Source organism: Carcharodon carcharias, chromosome 2 (assembly GCF_017639515.1).
Source record: "Carcharodon carcharias isolate sCarCar2 chromosome 2, sCarCar2.pri, whole genome shotgun sequence".
Classification (NCBI taxonomy): domain Eukaryota; kingdom Metazoa; phylum Chordata; class Chondrichthyes; order Lamniformes; family Lamnidae; genus Carcharodon; species Carcharodon carcharias.
The window spans coordinates 37955440-37973028 of NC_054468.1; the positions used below are offsets into that span (position 1 = coordinate 37955440).

Below are 17589 nucleotides of genomic sequence, written 5' to 3' on the forward strand. Positions count from 1 at the left end.
TCTCTGTTGGGAAGGCGTGAATAAAATTAGTTCAATAATGGCTGCCTGAAGTTGAGCATGTGTTAGTCTTACTCACACAACAAAAAGAATAGGATAAAATTATTTTTTACATTTCATTTGAGAAATTAAGGACTGAAGAATATTGTGGCCCATTTTTGGAACTCCTAAAGTTGATTTTGAGGAAGTATGAAATATTTGAAAGATTGCTGCATGTGCACATCATATTCAGGTATACAGTGAGTTAGTACAGTAAGTCATTGAAAAAATGGCACTGGAGGCATATCTAGGGACATTGGGGGAGTTCAACCCTAACAAAGAGGCCTGGTGTAATTAGGAATGAAGGTTACACATTTGGCTAAAAGTGAATAAAATAGGAGATGAGGATAAAAAATGTTTTCTTCACCATGATTGGGCCAGATGCTTTTGAGGTGGTGTCTAACCAAGATTGCCCTCGAGACCCCAGTATTATGGACTAATCTGAAATTGATGAGATTCTGGACTCGTATTATAGCACGACTCAAAATGAAATTGCTTTAAGAGTTTCATTCTGGGAAAGGAAGCAGTTGCCAAGTGAGACTGTTGCAGATTATATTCTTGAGTTAAAGAAACTCTGTCGTTACTGTGGGTTTGGCATGAACTTAGAAATCAACCTTAGAAACACAGAGGCTTAAAGAATGATAAAATCCAAACCAAGCTTTTAAGCTGACATGGAAGGAGGCCTGCAATGAGGCCACAGCCAAGGAAATGGCATATAGTGAGAGTTGCAAATTGTAAGCGAGTTCTATTCGAACTCATCAGGGGATGAGTCCACTGGATTTCGGCAAGACCCAGGCCATGGCAGCCAAGTTCAAAGTGTCAGAATCAGAAATTTAGACACTACTGTTGCCATGGTAGCCACCAGCCATTTAAGTGTCCCCATTTTCAGTCAAAGTGCTATGCCTGTGGGAAGTCATATCCAGACAACAAGCAGGAGTAGGGAAACAGTAATGTTCTACATTGTACTAAAGCTGCAGGTTGCACCCGTGTATCACATTGAGGCTATTGTAGATTTAAAGCTAGTTCAGGCGTCTGGAAGTCCTCATATGCACATATGATATATATGGAAACAGAAATTGACATTATCGAGCAGAAAGATCAAGATTTGTACTCAGTCAGAGAGCAAGAAAAACAGCGTCCGGAAGATGAGAGTAACAGGACTGAAGGTACAATTTCAGCGTCCACAGTTGTCAGGAATGTCGGGGATTCTCAACTTACTTCCATCGATGATACAGCTGTAGCCATGTCTGTTATTTCTGAAGGAAAGTACAAGAAGTCCCCAAGTCACTTTCCATTATACAAAACTGGTGTTAAATTGATTTATTATTTCAATAACAGTATTCTGTTGTTAGGTGAAGTTCGTGTTAGAGTGGAATACGATGATACATCCTATTACTTGCCATTGGTAGTAATAGGATGAAACAAAGTCTCCCTGGTGGGAAGAAATTGGTTTCAGAAGAAACAATTAAACTGGGCCTAGGTATTTGCAGTAGGGGGTCAGTAAGATTATATCTGACATTGAGAGTTTTAAGAGAGAACAAAGTGGTCTTTGGGCAAAGAGGACCAAATTATGAAATTCGACATTATAAGGCTAAAGTCAAGTAAAGGACAATGTACTGCCAATTTTTTGCATGGCTAGTGTTAGGAACAATGTATAATTTTTAAGTTGAATATATATATGTGTTAATAAAGCAAAAAGCATTTCAGTTTCATGTAGGTTTGGTATGAGCTTTGGTGTCTAGAAGTCTGGTTGGACCTGTGGCTGTAAGGTCAGACTTTTGGTTTTGTTTATATGTATATACAACCCCTTAAGTTAGAGAGATGGTTAAAAATGGGTTAGATGTTTACTGATTTTGGGAAAAAAACACAAAGTAGAAAAAACTGGATAGTTGCCAAACAACAGTGGTCAAGTGACATAGACACAGACAGAGAAAATGACAGGGAAGAGTTCAGTGAGTGTCAGAGAGTGAAGACAGGGCTTTTTCAGCTCTCTGAGATAAGAAATACTACAGGGCTACTGGGAGACTGAGTTTAGGGAACTCATGTGTTTGCTCTCTAGTTGAAGCAACCGTGAGCTTAAAGTGCGGTTATTTGGGTGCCTCAGGGAGAGATACAAGTTGGATGAGAAGCATCAAGTGAATTCTCAACAATTCACTGGAATAAAACCATTTGCATGTGGGCTGGTCCCAAACAAGGAGCCTTTGTGTCAAGCTAGTGGTAACTCTTCACTGGTTCGTGTGTCTGCAAAGATATTGCTGGGTAAAGGAATATTGGGAAGTTGAATTGTCTTCTTGTGTTTGTATTAAGATCTTTCCAACCTTTTTGTCTGGTGTAATATCGTTCATTTTTCTTATTTGAATACATGTTTAATTCTTTGTGTTAAAAGTTCATCAGTGACTCCTGTCAATTTGTTCAGTAACTTTCCTTCATGGTTTCTTAAAAAAAGTTAGAATCTATCAAGCCAGGTTTCACGCTGGGATCTGACTTGTCCTGTATTAACATCAGATAGGATCATAACACTAGGCCAGTGTCAAATGTACAGTTAGAAGCAATAAGTAAAGAGCGAATAGATCAGAAAGAACGGGGCAATTAAGAAGGTGAAGAGCAGTGAATGGGCTGCACCCATTGTGGAGTTCAAAAAGCAGATGGGTCCATTTGGATTTGTGGAGAAAACAGTAAATGGTTATATATGATATTTACCCACTGCCTACCAGTGAAAATTTGTTTTCTAATTTAATAAATGGGAAGGCATTGAATAAGATATATTTGTCAAACATTCATAATTAGAATTAACTGACAAGAGCAAGGAACTGCTTACCATTCATGCACACAAAGGGTTGTACAAGTATGAAATGTTACATTTGGGCTTTCTATTGCTCCCTCAGTGTTCCAGACAATCATGGATCAGATACTAAGTGGGATGAAAGGAGTGTGCTGCTTCTTGGATGTCATTCTAATTAGCTTTAAGGCAGAGAAAAAGCATGTAGTGAGATTGAACAAGTCCTAGATCGACTTCAAGAGCATGGCATCAAAGCTAAAAAGCACAAACATTGCTTCATTGTGTCAAGTGTAACATACCTGGATCAGCAAATTGATGGTGAAAGTATCCACCCAATGCAGGATAAGGTTGAAGAGATTCTGAAGCAAAGAGACCAGAAAACAAAGAAGAACTTAGAACATTCATACATGTTGTGTATTATTCTAAGTTCCTCCCTGATGTAGTTTATACATTTGCTCCACTTTATCAACTGCTCAAGGATAGAATAGATTGAGAGTGATCTCTGGAGCATCAGAAACCATCTGAAGAAGTGAAGAATCTACCGACTAGTGATGCTGTTTTGACCGACGATGGTCCCAAGGAAAAATTAGCCTAAGCATGGGATGCCTCACCACAGGAATTAGGTATGGTGTTATCTCACATAATGGAAGAAGGTTTGGAGAAGCCTGTAGCATATGCTTCGAAAATTTTAATGAAGTCAGAGAAGAATTACTCACAAGTTGAGAAAGAGGCATTAGTGATCAAATATGATGGCCTGAATTTTCCCGTTGGCGATTTGGGGGCGGGGCCCTCTTGCTGACGGGAAAATGACAGGGGATGACGTTGGGAGGAACCCCCAACGTCATCCCGGTCCATTTAAATATTGAGGAAGGTGGGGGCACAGCGAAATCAGCTGTGCGCCCGCCAACCTGTCACTGGCCAATTGAGACCATTGACAGGATAATTAAGGTAGTTAAAAGCCCTGCCCGTCCAACCTTAAGGCTGGTGGGCAGGCCAGGAGCCCCAGTGGGCAATGGGAAAAACATAAAACCTCATCCACTGGTGGGATGAGGTTTCATGTCTGATTTAAAAATGTTTAATAAATTTTATGTGATATTTATTAACATGTCCCATCTCGTGTGACATTGTCACATGAGGGGGACATGTTAATAATTTTTTTATTTTTCTATTTTTTAAGTTTGTAAAACTTTCACTGATCTCCCTGAGACAGCACTTAGTGTCAGGGAGCAGTGCGCTCTTTCACGCGCATGCGCAAAAGAGCGCACTTTGGCAGATGGGGAATCCCTTCCCCCCCACACAGGAAGTGCATAGCGCTTCCTGTTGGGCAGGCCGCTGGGCAGGCCTTAATTGGCCCACCCACTTAAAATGGTGGCGGGGCACGCTTCAGCGCCAGAATTTGGCTGACTGCCTGCTGCCAAGCTGGTGGGGCCAGCCCGCCAACCTAGGGCAAAATTCTGCCCGATGTTACTAAGTTCCACGAATGCTTGTACTGTAGGAAGTTTACTTTGTTATCTAACCACCAAGCCCTTACAATCATATTTGGTTCAAATGTTTCAAAAGTGCCATTCCAGTGGCAGGGATGGGGGTTGATTCTTATGGCCCAAGTTTGCATAGTATAATGGTTGGGACAGAAAAGATGTTTCTACAGCAGCCTATGAAAGTTGACCTCCTCAAAAACTCAATTACTGAATTTGAGCTTCCACCTAGCCCAAACCCCACTAAGTATCGTATGCCTGCTGGTATTAAAATTCCTAAAGCACTATGAACAGGTGTCAGTGAAAATTCAAGCCTGCTGGATGATGCATAGAGAGGAAAATGGGACAGAAGGCATTTGGTTTTCAAAACAAATGCCTTCCTTGGGCTTGACCTGAAGCCCAAAAGGGATTTAATTATAATTGTGTCTCATCCAAAGAGGATGTTGGGAAATTGAAACTCAAACAGGCAATAGCTGTTGCAGACATGTCAACTTGCAACAGTTGCAAGATTGATCTGAGTGAGTGTTTGAGTATGAACGTGTATTTTTTTTTCAATATTATAATCAAATACTTGTAGCATTTTATTTCACCTGGTGGGCAGGTTTTATATTTAAAATGACTTGATTTAATTATTGGGCTGAAACCACCAGTTGAGTTTTAAAAGGCTGAGGCAGCATTCCAGAGACTTAAAACAACGGCTTCTAAGATGCCTGAACATTTGCATGACTGCACCTTACACATTCCAAAGCCATTAAAATGTAATCAGCTTGTCTAGAAGAACCCATCAAAGGTAATTACCTTAGAGGAATGTGAATGAACACATCTCCTGACCCATTCACCAAACATCCACATGGCAGCTGGATATTCACCTGAGTGGGGAACAAGCCATTAGGCGTAATCACTTTGGACAATGGGCTCTGATTGAGAAAGGAACTCATCCAGCCATAATCTAATCATACCGTAACCATGGACCTGGAATCAACTTGCTATGACCATGTTTACATAACTGGTCAGTTGCTGAGAGGGGATTATGTGATGAGTCAACTGACTCTCTCATTTGAGTCCAAGAAACTGTTTTTCTCCATACCACAGAACAGAAGCAGAAGAGACACAGAAGAAGTAGAACGTTGAGTGGGGCACTGTCTCTCTCCCTCTCTCCATTCATCCTGCAAACACGAACTTTGCCTATTGTCTGACCATATACTTGCCGTAGGCAGTGTTTTAAGAATCAACCCAGCTGCTGTTGCCCCCAGGAGAACAGATATAAATCATCTATCAACATCTTTGAACTGTCTTGGTGCCAGATCCTGAGAGACCATTGAGCCCAACCTGAAACCATTCAGTCATCAATCTACAAGATCTGTATAACTTTTATTGGATTCTAAAAAAATGCTTAATCTATCCTTCCACTTTGTAAGTTACTTGTGTGGGTGTGCATGTGAACCCTTGAATGCATGTTTGTGTGAGAACTTGAGTGTTTTTATTCTTTTTATTTTGATCATGTGTTAAGTAGAATAGATCCTATTCTCTTATATTTCTATTTTACAAGGAAACCTATCTATGTGTGTCTTTCACAGTCACAGCATGTAAACGATTAAACAATCTCTGAATTGGCAAGCATATATTTTTTAAAATCCAGTTGCGATCAAACATTGAGTGGAAAAAAATGGGAGTTAGTCTACCCCTCCTCACCTGATCGTAACAATGCAAATATGAAAGTTCTTTTGTGATTTCTTGTGAAGACTGATTAATTTCTAGCCACTGATTTACATACTTTACATACGCAAGTGACTTGCCAATGTCTGTCAGAGAAATTAGTGAAGAAACACACGAGGATGTATTGCTCAGTAAGGTTTTCAATTATGTCATGAATGACTGGCCTAAAAAGTGTGGTGATGAGAAATTGCAGGAGTGTTTCACATACAGAAATGATTTGAGTGTAGACCAAGGCTGTCTCCTATGGACTTTAAGAGTCATTATTCTGCCAAGGTTTGGAGACAGATTGTTAGAGGAACTTCATCCAGAGCGCACAGGGATAATCCATATGAAAACAGTAGAAAGAAGTTATATTTGGTATCCAAAGGTTGATAAAGATATTGAAGAGTTTGTGAAAAGTTGCAAAGTGTGTCTCAGAATGAGAATTGATCCAAGCAAAATTCCTTTAATTTCATGGTCAAAGAAAACTGTGGTAATGAGTACATGTCAATTTCTTTGGAGTGAAAGGGAAAGAGTAACCTGTTTTGCTCGATAACTGTAGCAAATGGATAAATGTTGATTCTATACCCAATACCACAAGTGCCAAAAGCACTGAGGTTTTGAGAAGCTTGTTTGCAATTTATAAGTTGCCAGATGTGTTGATGTAAGATAATGGTCCACAGTTTAAGTAAAAGAGTTTGAAATATTTCTGCATAAGAGCGGAGTCAAACACATACCACCATATCACTCATCATCGAATAGTGCTACAGAAAGCAGTATACAGATTGTGAAGAGGTCTTTGCAGAAGTATTTGCTAGTTGATAAGCTAGGCAGTCATTTCCATGTTTCTCTTTGTCACAGGGTAGGCAATTTTCTGTTCTCTTACAGAATAACCTCACAGCCTACAACTGGTTGCTCACTTAATGAGTTAGTGTTTAAACACGCTCCTAGGACAAGGTTAGTTTGCTTAAGCCTGATGTCAGTCACAAAGGTGGAGAAAAGCAAGACAAAGTCATGATACACAAGGCATTAAACTTAGAAAGTTAATGCTCATCTGAAGGTCATGGTGAAAAACCATCAAGGTTATATGGAGAACGATGTGATTGGAGTTGTTGTAAAGGGACTAGGTGCATTCACATACCTAGAGAAAATTGGGGAGACTCTGTCAGTGTCATGTAGATCACTTGCTTGAAAATGGAAATCTGACAAAGGAAAAGCTTGAGAAACCTCTTATAGTCCATATTCGTCCTGCAGTTCCAAGTTAAAATCAGAAAAGGGAGAGCGTCTGTGTACGTTCTAATATAGCATGCAACTATACCTGGCAAAATTCGAAAACCAGCACATGGACGAGGATATACAAACTCTGTCCAAACTGATAGCTGACAGACAGGAATTGGGAACAGTCTGTGTACAGTCTGATGTGACACACAGAAATGGGGACCACACAGCCTGATAACTGACATACAAGAATGGGGAACAGCGTCTGCAGGCTTCAGCCAGGCAGTTCCCAGTTCACAAGTCAAGCGTTCCGAGTAAATTGCAACCGGCTACAGCCCAAGTCAGCTGACAAAATCTGGTGGCAGATGATTTCTGGTTGAATTTCCCAGTTGTTCCAATTACCCCAGTGAATACCAGTAATTCCCAGTGCAGGCTGGTTAGATACAGTTGCAATCTTCAGCCAGTTTCAACTTATTTTTCCTTATAAGAAAGTGAAAAGTCACAAGAAAACTGAAACTTTTCCGGTATCACAGAACCCAGAGAGAGAGTAAAGTGAGTCAGGGTCTTTGATTAAGACTAATCAATCAATGTCACAAACCCAACCATTAAGTCACATTCAGAGTTAAAGGTTGACACAATCAGAGATGTTTAGGGAGCAGAGTCAAGCTAATGGAAATGGAAGAAGATATTCAGGCAGAAAGAGAAAGAAGCCAGTTAGGTGAACTGAAATAATGTAGGAAGGAAGAAGAAAACTGTTCTCTTCATTAGTTCTTGTCAAATGAAGATAGTGTTAAGGAAAAACATTTTTTTACATTTATGTGCAAATTATTCTTGCAGTATCGGTCATACATGTATTGGTTGTAATTACAGCAAAAGCATTGATGTGACCCAACTGGTTAAATTTTCAGTATTGATGTTGGTTTTGTCATATTGTATCCTGGGAACTTGTGTATATGTAACATTTTAATGGATAAGTTGTTTTTTCAGTGAGGAGGGAGTATTGTATATTGCAAGATCTAAGCATTTTGTTATAGTGCCTTCTCTGCTGGGGAGGTGTAAATAAAGTTAGTTTAATAATGGCCACAAGCAGCTGAGCCTGTGTTAATCTTTGTCAGTGCAATACACAACATCAACCCTTGGATGTTTTTAGACACTGGAATACTGGTAATGCAGAGAAGCCAGCGTGTTAAATTACAACAATCAACATCATAAATACAACTGTATGCGGGAAAATTTGTGCAAATGGATTAAATGTGATCGTCAAACTGGTCTCCAAATGAAGAGAAAATAATCTGACTTCAGTCTCTGCTTCTTCATTTTACAAGTGTGGATGAAACTGTCTGCAATGTAAACAAACCAATATTTTGATTTAAAGGGATGCTTTAAAGGAAATTAATGCTATTTTTAAAAAAAGGTAAGTATAGACTTCATCCAGATGGCAAAACGGTATACATTACTGCCAACAGTAATTCATATTTGTGTAAGGCGAGATAGGGGGTGGGGTATGTTGGGTGCATGGGTAGGGAAGGTGTGCACCCTAATTTGCAATAGGTGTTCCTGCAGTGTGAAAATTTACCACCTGTCCAGGTTTTAAATAATTACCTAATGGTATGCAGCTGTTTCAACACTTGAACAAAAGAATTAACATGGGTGAAAAGGAGGGACATTGGCCAGGATTTTTCTGTCAGCAGTGAAGCTGGGTTGCTCATCACTGATCTAGAAGAAAGCTGCCCACAAAGAACGAGTGGTCTCTCTGGCACGGGCTTCCCCTTTTCCGCTGGCAAGTTAAATCTGACGTCAAGTCAACGGGATGTCTTGGTCTACAGGAGCAGTAATGTCAGCAAGCAGGGAAACAGCTAATCACATTGAAATATTCCCACACAGCAAACCAGGAAGTTAAAAAAACTTAAAATCCTTCATTTTTACTTTGAATTTTCAGATAGCAGAATAAATGATTATGATTGGATTAAGATAAAAGCTGAAATAAGAACACAACAAACTTTATGTTTTTTTTAGAAAATGTGAAATTTTCAACATGATGGTAAAACTTGACATTCCATAAATATAAAATTAGTTTTTTAGGGCCAGTGCAGATATGTAGCAGTAATTATGAAGTTAGTTTGCTGTTAAAAACCCAGTTACACTGCATTTAACAAGCTATAACTTTTTTTCAAGGATTTTTATGGTGAAAGAGTGGAAGTTCTTACCAATTCATCAATTCAATTGATTTTCATTATTGCAGTCTTGAGGGGGGAGGAATGCTGGGCTGTTGGGTACCCTCTGGAGAAGTGTCGAATCACTGACAGCAGCTTCTGGATTGCCATGCCATTCTGCACATGTCGGGACTCCTAAGCTGCTAGTTTTAGTGGACTAATAATGGCAAATGCTGACAGTTTTACTGTCATTGCCAGCACAAAATCCAAGCCATTGGCTCAGCAATGTTGTGTATTTTGGCTGGAAATGTTTAATTTTCATCTCTTATGACACTGGAGCCCAGCTACATCTGCAAAGGCATTGCCGTTTCACTTCCTTTCCTAACTGAATTTTACAATACTTAGAAAATAAAATAAAAATCCAGAAGCTGTCTGGATTTTTACCCTGTTGAGGACCAATTTTCTTGTGACAGGATTTGTTTCTGTGCAGCACATCTTCAAAATAAATTATTATTTTAATGTGGTCATTGAACATGCTCTAGCCAAAATGCCTGGTGTTGGTAAGCCTGCTCTATTTACAATGTGCATTCACATTGAACTTGTTCCATCCCCAATGCACAGTCACATTGAACCTTCTGTAACTACACCCTGCAGTCACACTGAACCTTTTGCATCCATAGTTTGTGGTGACACTGAGCCTGTTTTGTCTGCTTTGTGCACTGTCATTGAATCGATTTCACCGGAGTTCGCACTTTCACTGAACTTATATCTGGTGCATATTAACATTGAATCTGCTCTGTGCACACTTGTGTAGTCACACTGAACTCACTGTATACTCAGTGTGTAGTCACATTGAGCATGTGTATCTGATTATGTAATCATATCAAATTTGCTTCTTCCTAAATTTGTAACTCTTTTGAGTACAAACCCATTTCCATCTGTTTCAGATGAAGTTACATTGTTTCATAGTTTGCCATTGTGAGATTTGAACTCTTGATCTTGGGGTTATAAACCCAGTACCATAACCACTTGGCACCGAACATACCAAGTGCAAAGTGTGCAGCCACATGCAATGTCTCCCGATATACTGAATGCCTATTTTGAATACATATTTTGTAACTGTACTAAGCACACTATATTCATGATATGCAGTCACAGGGCATACTTTATACACAGTTTGTAGTCATATTAAACATGCTGTGCCTACCATATGCAGTGACACTATATGTGGTACTATCTACAGGATGCACTCATACTGGTACTTTGTGAACTTCCATTGAATTTGTACTATATACAGTGAACACAGTACAGATGATAAGTGATGGTGTAACACCCTGAAAATTCCATGACTTTCACCTCTTAACTGACAGAACGTGATTTTCCCCATTGCAGCATGATCGGAACAGAGGTCTATTTGCACAAATTGTTGAAGGTGGTAGATTAGGTCAAGAAAGCAGTTAAAAAGGCAGACAGGATACTGGGCTTTATAAATAGAGGTGTAGAGTATAAAAGCAAGGAAGTTATGATGAACCTTTTTAAAACACCGGTTCGATCTCAATCGGAAAATCACGTTCAAATCTGGGCAATGCAGTTTATGAAGGATGCGAAGGCTTTAGAAAGGATGCAAAAAAGATTTACGAGAATAGTTCCAAGGTGACTTCAGTTTTGTGGAGGGTGAGGTTGTTCTCGTTAGAAAAGAGCAGTTTGAGAGGAGATTTGATGGAATTGTTAAAAATCTTGAGGGGCTGAGACAGAGTAGATAGAGAGAAATTGTTTCCACTGGTGGAAAGGTCAAGAAGAGGGCACAGATTTAAAGCGATTGACCAAAGAATCAAAGATGACACAAGGAAAAACTTTTTAATGCAGCAGGTGGTTACAATTTGGAATGCATTGCTTGAAAGGGTGGTGGAAGCAAATTCAATCGTGGCTTTCAAAGAATGATTTGTGGTGTTATGGGAAAAGGGCAAAGGAGTGGGACTAGCTAAATTGCTCTTGCAGAGAGTCAGCACAGGTCAATGGGCTGAATGGCCTCTTTCTGTGCTGTAACCAATCTATGGTTCCATTTAAAGTAAAACAGTTTATAAATGTTGTAAAAGTGAGTGACTGGTAAAGTGATCCCGTTTCCACCGAGGTAATTCCCAATACGTGGCCAATGAGATCAAAAGGTGTAGATGTAAATGTTCTCACGCTTGTGTGATTTTCCCTTTGCCATTGCATCTGTCTTGCAATTTTTGGCTTCTTTGGTGATGATGAATCACTTGTTGAAGCTGTTGGCAAATGGAATGCAGACAGTCACCAACTGGAATGTGAAATAATTGGCAAGCAACTAATTACAAACCACTGTAACTCAAAAGATGAATTCAACACATTTTGTGATGGCCGTCTTCAGCTGATTCATCAATGACTTTCCTTCCAACTTAAGGTCAGAAGTGGGGATGTTTGCTGATAATTGCACAATGTTCAGCACCATTCACGACTCCTCAGATACTGAAGCAGTCCATGTCCAAATGCAGCAGGACCTGAACAAAATCCAGGCTTGGGCTGACAAGTGGCAAATAACATTCGCACCACACAAGTGTCAGGCAATGACTATCTCCAGCAAGAGAGAATCCAACCATCGCCTCTTGATGTTCAATGGCATTACCATCACTGAAGCCCCCACTATCAACATCCTGGGGGTTACCATTGACCAGAAACTGAACTAGACTAGCCATATAAATACTGTGGCTACAAGAGCAGGTTAGACACTAGGAATCGTGTAACAAGTAACTCACCTCCTGGCTCCCCAAGCCTGTCCACCAACTACAAGGCACAAGTCAGGAGTGTGATGGAATACTCCCCACTTGCCTGGATGAGTGCAGCTTCCACAACACTCAAGAATCTTGACACTGTCCAGGACAAAGCAGCCCGCTTGATTGGCACCACATCCACAAACATTCACTCCCTCCACCACCAATGCACAGTAGCAGCAGTGTGTACCATCTACAGGATGCACTCCAGGAATTCACCAAGGCTCCTTCAAAAGCACCTTCCAAACTCACGACCACTACCATCTAGGAGAACAAGGGCAGCAGATAGATGGGAACACCACCACCTGGAAGGTCCCCTCCAAGTCACTCACCATACTGACTTGGAAATATATCGCCGTTCCTTCACTGAAGCTGGGTCAAAATCCTGGAAGTTCTTTCCTAACAGCACTGTGGGTGTACCTACACCACATGGATTGCAGCGGTTCGAGAAGGCAGCTCATCACCACCTTCTCATGGGCAACTAGGAATGGCCAATAAATGCTGGTCCAGCCAGTGAAGCCCACATCCCGTGAATGAATACAAAAAAGGTCAACCAGCATGCAGGGAGGATCACATTCTGTGTTCTAAGATGGTAAGAAGTTCTTCACCAATGGCCTATATAACTGACAGACAGCTGCAGACAGCTCAGCTGAGTCCAGGGCTTTACCCTGTTTTTATATCCACTTGATGTTGTAAAATATTTCAACTTTCAGTATAGATACTATTTCCTGGTTACCTCAGTGTGGAACTACATTTACTGCAAGAGATATTTGTGGGATATTAGAAATATGTATTTGGCAAGTAATTATACGTTATTAATTAACTTGCCTTTACGTTGCTCTGATTACACACTGACTTGGGCTTGGCCTAAATAGCCAAGTGGTTATGGTACTGGGTTTGTAACCCCAAGATTAAGAGTTCAAATCTCACAATAGCAAACTATGAAACAATGTAACTTCATCTGAATAGGAACAGATGGAAACGTGTTTGTACTCGAAAGAGTTACACACTGACTTGCTTTAGTAATGAGCTGTGCCAAAGTTACAGGAATCAGATTTACATTCACATTGTGATTTCCCAATCTTGATTAAGAAACAGAGGAGACAGGATGAGAGGCTGGGCAAGTGTCAGATTCTTTTACTCAGGGAGGGAGCTAAAACCCAGAGAAAGGTCCTTCCCAATTGTTCCTCTAAACCTTCTATAATCTAATTACAGAGGCTGGTTTTCTTTTGTTTTATAACATCCCTGGGAGGTGCCTTGGGATGTTTTGCCAAGTTAAAGGTACTATATAAATACAAATAGCTGTTGTTTTAGGAACATGCTGCCCACCCTCAGAAGGGTATATTTTCTTCAGTCATTAACACAAATTGGAAACATAAGTGCCGGTATAAAAATGGACCTCCAGATTTTTAGCTACAATAACTTTTTTTCTTGGATTGGCAAACAGGCAATATATTGAAGGCATATTATGCAATGAGACTTTCTTAGGGATGAGGAAATGAAAATCTCATATAAGATGGACAAGAAAACCTGTATTACAGAGCAGTTACCCTCTAAGACTAGACTGGAGCAATTACTCCCTGATATACAACAGCTTTATTTATATAGCACCCTTAACATAAAACATCACAAGGTGATTCACAGGAACATTATAAAATAAATTATGACATCAAACCATACAAAGCAACATTCAGTGAGATGACCAAAATCTTGGTCAAAGAGGTAGGTTTTAAGGAGTGTCTTAAAGGTGGAAGGTGAGGTAGACAGGGGGAGAGATGTAGGGAGGATATTAAGAGCTTAGGACCTTAGGTAACTGAAGATACACTTATTAATGGTGGAGCATTTAAAATTGAGGACACTCAAGAAGCCAAAATGACATAAGTGCAGATAAGTGGGAGGGTCGTGGGACTGCAGGAGATTAGAGGTAGGGAAGGTTGAGACCTGGAAGGGATTTGAAAACAAGGGTGAGAATTTTAAAATCAGAATGTTGCTTGACCGGAAGCCAATGTAGGAACAGGGGTGATTGGTGAGTAGGACTTGGTGCAAGGTAGGACACAGGCAGCAGAGTTTTGGATGACCTCAAGTGTACAGAGGGCAGAATGTGTTGAAAACCAGCTGGGGCTGTGTTGGAATAGTCAGGTCTTGAGGTAGCAAAGGTATGAGTGAGGGTTTCAGCAGCAGATGAGCTGGGGTGAAGTTGTGCAATGTTACTGAGGTAGAAAAAAGCGGTTTTAGTGATGGCATGAACGTGTGGTTGAAAACTCATCTGGGGCTCAAATCATCTGGATCACCAAGTTTGAGAACAATTGAGATAAGTCTCACAGTTGCCAGGGAGAGGGATGTAGTCAGTAGTTTCGGAACAGAGTTTGGAGTGGGGACTCAAAACAATGGCTTCAGTCTTCCCAATATTTAACTGGAGGAAATTTCTGCTCATCCAGTGCTGGATGTCAGATAAGCTGTCTGATAACTTAGTGACAGCGGAGGAATCAGGGAGGCAGTAGTGAGTAGAGATAGGTGTCTCCAGCGTATATGCGAAAACTAATGCTGTGCTTTTGGATGATGACACTGAAGGGCAATATGTAAATGAGAAAGAGGAAGGGCAAAGGATAAATCTTTAGGGGACACCAGAGGTAATTGTGCAGAACAAGAAGCAAAGCCATTGCAAATGATACTTTTGCTACGATTAGATAGATAAGAATGGATCCAAGTGAGCACAGTCCCACCCAGCTGGACAATGGCGCAGAGGCTATGGGAGGAGGATGGTATGGTCAACTGTATCAAAGGCTGCAGAAAGATCAAGGAGGACAAAGAGGGATGACATGGGATGTCACCTGTGACTTTGCTAAGAGCTGTTTCAGTACTGTGGTCGGTGGAAAACTGATTGGAGGAATTCAAAATGGAATTCATGGAAAGATGGGGGCATAGATTGGGAAGGCAACAACACACTCAAGGATGTTGGAGAGGATGGGAAGGGTGGTGCTGGGGCAGTGGTTTGCAAGCATGTTGGGATCACGGGTAGACTGTTTGAAAACAGGGGATTTGATGGCAGATTTAAATAAGAGAGGGACAAATTTGAAGAGAAAGAACCATTGACAATATTGGCCAACATGGGGATAACTGAACTTTGTTTGAGCTGGAGAAATTTTCAAAGCAAGCACAATTCATTTGTGCAGATATAAAATGCGATCAGTTGAACGATAAGTAAATTAGTTAAAATGAAAGTGAACACCTTGGGTGCATTTTATTTGAAACCAAATATTCATATAGGTTTGGTGAGCATTCCTCATCACAGCATATCATAAGTTTGACATATGGCAATTTTTTCCCACTGATCAATTCTACAGCAAATTTGCAAAAGTGTAATTTCAGAATATTTAACAGTTAGGCCCCAAATATCTGGATGGTAAGTTCAGTAATACAGCACACTGATCATTTCATAGTTCAAACAGTTATTTTCCTGTGCTATTAAGTATTTATGTTGTCAGTCCATTTTACTGACATGTGTAGTTGCTTAAACTTCTCATGTGAGAACAATAATTTTTTTAAAAATTGAACCACCGGGGAAGATCTCCTCAAAGTGTGACATATAACAAAGTCATAACAAAACATATTTACAGTTTTGCGCTAGTTTACAGATGGAATCTTTCTCTTACGTCACTCTTATCTCATGAGATGACAGGGTACATATAAGTGAGATTCCCTTTTGTGGTTATTTTTATGTAAGCCCAAGCTACATTATGTTTCTTACTTGTTCTGCATGTTAGTGAAGCTTATTAGTTCACTTAACTAATTTTAAAATAAATTAGACAAATATTGATTTTTTTTAAATTTTCCAATGCAGAAGACTGAAACTGGCCTGAATTTTTTACTGCTTGAGAATTTCCAATAAAAACCAGGCTGGTGAGAGAATGTTCTACCCATTGCAGCACTGGGTCTTAATTTCCAGGTGGGAAACAGGCTGCATTTACTGGCAGGATTTGCTGCCAAGTCATTCTCTGAAGGGTCCCATAATTGTGGGGTGAGAGGTGGTGGCGAGACCATGGTGGGGAAGCCTATGATTACCTTTTGGGGTTCAGGGGAGCATTCCTGCCTCACTTGACGCCACAAAGAAAGTTTATAATGAAAACTTAGCTTTTTGAGCTTCAGCTGCTCCCAATTATTTTGGCCACTGGGTTATTCTGGAAACTCACTGCTACTTCCTGCTAAGGCCACCAATGTTGCAGTCAGGTTCCAATGACATAATTGGGATCCAACATAGATGTTTAAAAAGAGCCTCGCCAGATTTGGGTAGGCATCTTTGCCTCTTCAGGAGAGCAAGTGAAAATTGGAACCTGTCAGCTTCAGGGTGGGATAAAGTTAAAATCGCCCCCAGAATTGTGACCTGGTCACATTCAGTTGCTGGTTTCAATATGTTGGAACTGGCTGGTGTAGCCATACATTGTGAAGTGGTAGAAATTCATACCAGCATATTCTATTTATTTTATTTGAACACAATAATCTTATGACATAGATCAGAAGTACCATATTTGAACTTAAAATAAAATTGGCTACAGCAGGTGGTTGTCAGCACTGGGAGGGAAGATGGTTGAAAGGTTGCATTGTGTGAATTGATGTCTGTATAGCATCACAACATTTTATTATTGAAAGTAGATTCAAGTATAAATGCAATTCTGATAAATTTTTCAGCCATTTCATGGTGTTATGGTAGTAGAAAAAGACTAGAATCTCTAACATTAATAATTTTGTTTCATACTATGTTAACTACCTTCAGATATTGATATGATTTGAGAAACTGAACTAAATTCGGCAAAATAAAATGAATGAGTATCATAAAATCAGCACTTAATTTAAATACAGTGCATATTGGAACTTTTCTTTCTGTCTACTACTTGTATGAGGATTGTGCATAAAAATGAAAAAAAATAGAATCCCTTTCCTTTCAACCAATGCCTACATATAAGTTAAAGAAAAAATGATTTTACCTTATTTACATACGGCACAGTCCTTCCAATTTTCCAGGGTTTTGTTTGAAAGCAGGAACACAGGGGATCACCATGGCAACAGATAGCATGCTGGCAGTATCCAACTCAGTGTAGCTTTGTCTGGGCAGACCTGCAATTAATCAACCATCTACACGCAGAGGTTTCTATCTGAGCGATTGCACTGGCACTTCCTGTCTAACCCTGCTTTTGAAAGACTTGGCTTCTTGTCGGATGAAATAAGGCAAGGAACTGAATAAGGATAATGAAACATCAGAAAAATTAAGAATGCTGTATTTCTTAATTATTTTTGAGATAATTCCCTGAAACAATTCCCTGACATCCAAAAATTGAGTTAAAATATTTAAAATCACAATAAAGTAAAGCAAAATCTTACCAAATATTAGACTGTGGAAAAATCTGCTTGTGATCTTTTCCCTGAGCAATAGAATTATTTGTGTTTGA

The 17589-nt window shown here is 39.9% G+C and overlaps 1 long non-coding RNA gene across 1 annotated transcript; it reads right to left on the minus strand.

Annotated features, from left to right (window-relative positions):
- Positions 1–226: 226 nt before the first annotated feature.
- LOC121272908 lies at positions 227–17200 on the minus strand. Its single transcript, XR_005941920.1, has 3 exons — positions 17128–17200; positions 3115–3174; positions 227–1292 (listed from the first exon to the last, which is right to left on the minus strand). It is a non-coding gene; the product is annotated as an uncharacterized LOC121272908 (long non-coding RNA).
- Positions 17201–17589: the final 389 nt, after the last annotated feature.